This window comes from Stegostoma tigrinum, chromosome 18 (genome assembly GCF_030684315.1).
Source record: "Stegostoma tigrinum isolate sSteTig4 chromosome 18, sSteTig4.hap1, whole genome shotgun sequence".
In the NCBI taxonomy this organism is placed as follows: Eukaryota; Metazoa; Chordata; class Chondrichthyes; order Orectolobiformes; family Stegostomatidae; genus Stegostoma; species Stegostoma tigrinum.
In genome coordinates, this window is record NC_081371.1 from 32,228,398 (window position 1) to 32,235,264 (window position 6,867).

The following is a 6,867-nucleotide window of genomic DNA, read 5'->3' on the forward strand; positions in this document are numbered from 1 at the left end:
CCATAGGAAGTGGTAATGAAGGGTCCCAACCTGAAATGTCAACATTCCTGCTCTTCTGATGCTGCCTGACCTGCTGTGTTCCTCCAGCTCCACATTGTATTTAATAAGCAAATGCTGCTTGATAGTACTGTCAATAACAATTTTCATCACCCTATTCATCATGGAAAGTAGGCTTTTGGGGCAGAAATTGGCTAATTTGGATTTGTCCTGCTTTTCATGTAATATAACCAGGCAATTTTACACATAATTGAGTCATTCAGCTTCACTGTACTGGTCATGTGGTTTGCAGAAAGGATTGCCACATACAAAAGACAGTACTGTACACTCAGCTGAGCACAGGAAGTAACTACAGCATGCATAACCTTACTTAAAAAAGACAAATGGAAAGCCAACTTTAGAGTTTACAAGCCAGATCCCAATACGTGGGGAAAGAAATTCCCGATACATTTAAATGGATAAGTCTCTGTCAAGAAGTGATTTCGACGTCTTAAGGAGAGCAGAATCACTCCCTTTAGGACAAATGAGTATGGCACAATGCCAGTGGCTCCATCCATCTCTCCAATACTGACCTCATATCAAGAATTTGCCAACTGGAACTTGGCCTAATATCACACATCAATGGCAAGATTAACCTAGAGCGTAAACTGGTCTTTTTCTCTATTGCTGAATACTTTTCTGTCGAAATGATGGGAGACAATCCATTTACTTATGTTTTCTCTGAATCACATGGGCTGAATAGATGATGACTGCATCCCTAAAGACATGCTATATGGTGAGTTTGCAATTGGCAGTGGGCAAAAAAGATGTCCATGTCTGAGAGACAATGATGCCTGCATGCAAGACTTCAATTTGACAGAAAGCAAAGTCAATACATGGGAATCCCTCACCAGAGTGGCTAGAGGGAAACAGTGAGTGAAGACATGAAGAAAGCAGAGGACATAAGGAGTGATCAGCTGGCAGAAAAGTGAGCTCTTCAAAAGGGTAAGAAAAATGTGACCTCAGGCCGACCCTATCCATCTGTGGCAGCTGCAGAAAGGACTGCCACTCAGAAATATGCCTCTACAGTCAAAACAGACAATGTTCAATGCAGAAGTGGTTATATCCTGGGTGCAGTCCATCATTTTTCAACATGGACATATATGTATATACCCACTGATGATACTCAACTAAATGTAATAATATCTGAGCATAGCTTCTGACAAAATGAAGAAAAATAAAAATGACAGGTACTGACTATGATAAAGATAATTAAAAATATTTAAAAATTCACAAATGGGACAGTTTAAGAGTGCCCAGGATTTAGTTTCAATGTTCAAAACAATTAAATGAATGATCTATAATTAAGATCATATGATTTTTTAGTGTATTTTTTCACATGTACGATAAAAATAGACATTTTATCTTTAGAGTGTGCAATGCAAGGTATGCAGTTTATTTATAGTTGAATATAATTTATCTTTGAGTTTAGATTTTTCAATTTGAACTGATAGTATATGGGTTTTTAGTTGCCTGAAATAGTTCAATGATTACTGTGTATGTATTTCTATATTCATGGTGATTTATGCCACTGTGTGACAGAAAATCTTCCTGGGTATTATTGCCTTTTTGTTTACATTGGGAGAATTTTACAAGTGAACAATCTAAACAGTTATGCAACAGACTCAAGTTGAGAAGGTCAGAATTGATCTTCTTCTCTTGATTAGGTAAAATGTAGCTTGAAAAAAAAAGACTTTTCCATTTCAGTTTAGGCAGTTCTACAAGATTGTTGGCTAAAGTTAGATGTATAAAACAGTTGTACACAGGTTAGAAAATAGTTTAAAATTGTTACAAATAGGTTACCACAGTGCAGTGTAAGGAGTTTAGGAATAATTCCAGTCCAGAATTATTTTTATAAAATCCTGAAGGTGTTATTTGAAGATGAGAAAATTTAAGCTCAAGGGCAAGGCTTCACCCTCCAAAGCAAAATAAGCTATCAGATTCTCAAAACTGGGAATTGAAGGCACAGTTATTTTGAGCTATGTGGGAGTGACAGCAAAGACTATTCTCTCTATTGTGAATAGAGTGAAATTAATGGGATTATATTTTTATTATGTGTTTAAAATCTTTAAATGTATTATGTGTTTGGTTTATTATTAAGAGAATGCAATTATTGCTGGTCCAGCCAGCAACACCTCATACCTTAAGTGAATAATTGTTTTTTTTTAAATGTTCTATATTATCTTAATTTCTTTTGCATAATAAGATTCTATTTTATTTTTAGAAGCAAAACAGAAATATTTTGTGGACAAAAACAAAGTTGCTGGAAATGCTCAGCAGGTCTAGCAGCATCTGTGAAGGAGAAATATTTTGTGCTTATGTTTCAGTGAGAGATCACCACATTATAATAAATGGAGACGAACTCTTATAAGATTCTATAGATTCTGGAACATTTTATATGGATTGGAGTGTAGCTAATGTGACCTCACTTTATAGAAAATGAGTTAGAGAGAGAGCACGGATCTATAGAACGGTTAGACTGACATCAGGAATAGGGAAAATGCCAGTATCCATTATAAGGAATGTAATAGCAGAGTTATTTTATCAGTGTCAAAATTGACCTGAGTTGAAATTCAAATGGGCAAAAGTTTCTTTAAAAGGTCTTACTGATCACAAAGTAAACACTTTCTATGAATCTATTTTACAAATGCAAATTTAAAAATATTTCAAAGATTATTTTTAATTTGGCAGTTTGCGCCTAACAAACAGGTAGGGTTAGCAGTTGGCAGCTTGGGTTATAACAAGAACAAAGTCACATTTGAAAAGACTAGACAGCCAGTGATCTAACAAAGGTCTTTCTATTTAAGAAATAAAGTAGGGCCTTGGGTATTGTTGTAGACCGGAGGAATTCAGGTACATAATTCTTTGAAGTTTGCATCACATTAAGATAGTGTAGTCAAGAAAGCATTTAGCATGCTTGCCTTCATTCCTCAGATCTTTGAGGAGGAGTTGAGAAGTTATGTTGAGGTTGTACAAAATGTTGATGAGGCTTATTCTGGAGTACAGTGTCCAGATCTGGTCAAACTGTTATAAGAAGGATATTATTAAATTGGAGGAGGTTAAGAAGAGATTTACCAGGATGTTGCTGGGAATGTAGGATTTTGGTTATAATCAGTGGCTGGATAGGCTGGGACTTTTTTTACTGGAGTGCAGGATGTTGAGAGGTGACCTTATTAGAAATTTATAAAATAATGAGGGGTATAGATAGGGTTAATGGTAGTCGTCTTTCCCCGAGGATGGGGTATATCAAGAGGAGAGAGAATTAAAAAAAGACATGGGGGCAACTCTTTTACACAGAGAGTGGTTTGTGTGAGGAATGAACTTCCAGAGGAAGCGATGGATGCAGGTACAGTTACAATGTTTAAAAGACATTTAGATGAGTGCATAAATAGATAGAGTTGATAGCCAGAGACTATTTCCCAGAGCAGAAATGGCTAACACGAGAGGTCATAGTTTTAAGCTGGTTGGAGGAAAGTATAGAGGGGATGTCAGAGGCGGGTTCTTTACACAGAGAGTTGTGAGAGCATGGAATGCGTTGCCAGCAGCAGTTGTGGAAACAAGGTCATTGGGGTCATTTAAGAGACTGCTGGACATGCATATGGTCACAGAAATTTGAGGGTGCATAGATGTGGATCAATGGTCAGCACAACATCGTGGGCTGAAGGGCCTGTTCTGTGCTGTACTGTTCTATGTTCTATGTTCTATAAATGTTTGCAGGGATGTGGGCCAAGTGCGGGCAGGTGGGACTAGTTTAGTTTGGGATTATGGGTTGGCATGGACTGCTTGGACCCAAAGATCTGTTGCCTTGTTGTATGATTCTACAAATGTTGTGATGAAGTAGAAGGAGAGAGCATGTTCCCATTAGAGTGCATCAATATAAGAAATCCATTAAGGAGTTCAGAAGAATTTTATTTCCTAGACAGTAATGTAACAGTGGAACTTGCTGTGATAGGGCATCATTGAGATGAAAGAAAAGATGGAAAAGGCTTATGCTTTTAAGGTTAGGTTAGGAAGGATGGAAGGAAGCTGGAATTTAGCAAAAACTCCTAAATAGACCGCTGGGGTCAAATGAATTCAGTGCTCTATATCTAAGTAATCCTTTGTAAATTGCAGTTGAACAGCATCTTCATTGTCATAAAGTGATCTAAGGTGTTTCTTAAATGTAAGAAGAGACTAGATTTTTCTTGAAAAATTGAGTGAGTTGATCAAATACACAAATAAAAAAACAGAAGTTGATTGAGAGGTTAAAAGTAAGAAGGAAAAACCAAGATGTTGACGATTAGGAAGAGGCTTATTGAGGAAATTCTGCAAGTTCTACTTTTTAATGAGAGGCTTGTCATGTTGAATAAAGCAAAGAACTGCAGACGCTGGAAGTCCAAATCTGTAGTGATTGGAACCAGGTGGATCTTGTTGACTCTGAGAACTTTGATTGGAGTTGCTAAATTGGGCCAGTCAGGAAGCCCTGGCTGACCAATATAAACAGGGGATTTAGAATCTCCTCAGTGCAGGGATTAGTTCTGAGCTGGTTGTTCACAGCTAGTGTACTGTGCACATATAAATAAAGGGTGACTTGGTGAGACAGGATACTAGCCTTTGTGCTGTTATTCCAGAAGCAAAAATAGAACCTGCTGGAGAAACACAGCAGTTCTGGACAGCCTCTGTAAGAAGAAAGAAGAGCTAATGTTTTGAGTCCTGTGACCCTTCATCAGAACTGTTTATAGTTAGAAGAAAGTACTATTTGCACTGAAGCCAAAATTGAGGAGTGGGACTTAGGGATGTGGGGAGGTGAATTGGTTGTTAGAAATAGAGCCCAAAGAGAGAGAGAGAGAGAGAGAGAGAGAGAGAGAGATGAAAGGGTGGATAAATAAAGAGATTATGGAAAGCAAATCAGGACAGAAGGAAAGCTGACTAAGTGATAATAAGAATTAAGAGTAGGAGAAAAAGTTTGGCTGTACTGAACACAACCTGGGTAATGTGATAATGGGCCCAGAAGTACATGAGATTGGGTGACTGTGCTAAAATCTAAGACTGGATGTGGAGTGGTTAAAAACATGAAAGGATGGAATGAGGGTCTGAAGTTAATGAACTCGATGTAGAGTCCCAGAGGCTGTAGGATTCCCAAGTGAAAAATGAAATGTTCTTTGAGCTTGCACTGAGGCTTGCTCGAACATTGCAGCAGGCCGGCTACAGAATGTTGGCCAGAGAATGTGGTGGTGTGTTGAAGTGGCAGGCAGTCGGAAGCTCAGGGTCATTTCTGCAGACAGAATGTAACTGTTCTGCAAAGCAGCTACCTAGTCTGTGTTTATTCTCCCCAGTGTGAAATAGACTGTATTGTGAATAGCAAATACAGCAGACTAGATTAAACAAAGTACAAGTACATGGATTGGTAACTGGCATGTTGGCTTTGGACTGCTTTTACCTACTTATACACTTCTTGGTAGTAACAGGTGTTTTGTTTTAAATTTATTCACTCATAGAATTTGGTTTCCCTGGTGGTCCAGCATTATTGCTCATCCACAGTTGTACTCTGGAAGTTGGTGGTGAGCTGCCTCCTTGAACTCTGTTGTTTGGTTGAAGGTTGGTGATTATGCTGCTTTTAACTCCTGTCAGGAAGTTTGGCACAGACAGAGACCTGGTGTACAGTAACAATGAGACAATCATCAGAAGTGTACTTGAGCAGGTGGCCTTGATGGATGACTGCAAGCTGAATGTTTTGAGCTCAGCTACAGTCAGAAGCATCCCATTGGAGGCCAGTGTAGTCTAATCCAGCTGACTGTGTGACACTCACAAGGGTATTGACTGAATGGGTAGAAGAGGAGTAGGTAAGCTGGAGAGCTGAGAGAAAACAGCAAGTATCTATTAACATCATTGTCCTGTAGTATTTCAGGGACATTCCTAAGGTGCTGCTCAAGAAAACAGTACAAGAATGATGAGCTACGTTGATGTTGTCTACCCACAGCTATGATGCCAGTGAGCTTAGCTTTCAATGTAGCAGTGTGAGCTATCATGAACACTGCTTGTCATGCCTCAGCTTGGTGGCGGCACTCTCGTCCTTGTAGAACTGGTCACCCTGGGCAGAATGGCATCTATGAAGTCCCATTATAAGTGGACACTAGACTCTTCCTCCTTGAGACTCAGCCTTGCTCTTGTTGGCAATCTGCCATTTTCCAGGAAAGTACCCATCTACTTCCCTTGACCGTTTTTGACCTCAATATCAGCACCTGAGTATTCTGCAGCGCAGAATGTTTGTGATTTCACTGGTTGGTAAGCTGCAGTGTACAGCGTAGTTTCCTTCTGCCTTGATTCTGCAGATGTATGCCCAGTGATTCACCATGTGCAGACCTCTCTGTTATTCCAGCCTGTAAGATACATTGCTGTTCTACTTTCAGAGGGGCTCCTTGCAAAATAAAATGGAGTGATGCTGAATTACAGGAAGGTGGGAGTCCTCTTCCTGATTCTTAGAGGGGAATCAATATTTTCAGAATCTGAAATGAAGAAGAGAAACAAATGTTGGCTTTTGATATGATGGAATGGAAAGTTGAACCAATGCTAAAATCAGCAGTCAGGTTTTGTGTAAGTGTCTACAGTGAGATAGAATGATAAAGGAAAACAGCAGATCATAAAAAAAGGCCCTGCAGCATGTGTACTCCCAGGTCAGAGGCATGACTGACTGTCTGCTCAAAATGTCTAGCGGACCCTGCTGTATTGAGAAGAAGATGGACAGGCAGCTTCTGACTTCTTTATTTGTTTTTGTCTGCCTCATGCTGCATAAGGGCTTCCTGGAAATAAATGGGTATGTTAACGTCAGGCTTGTGAGCTATTTTTGAGAAT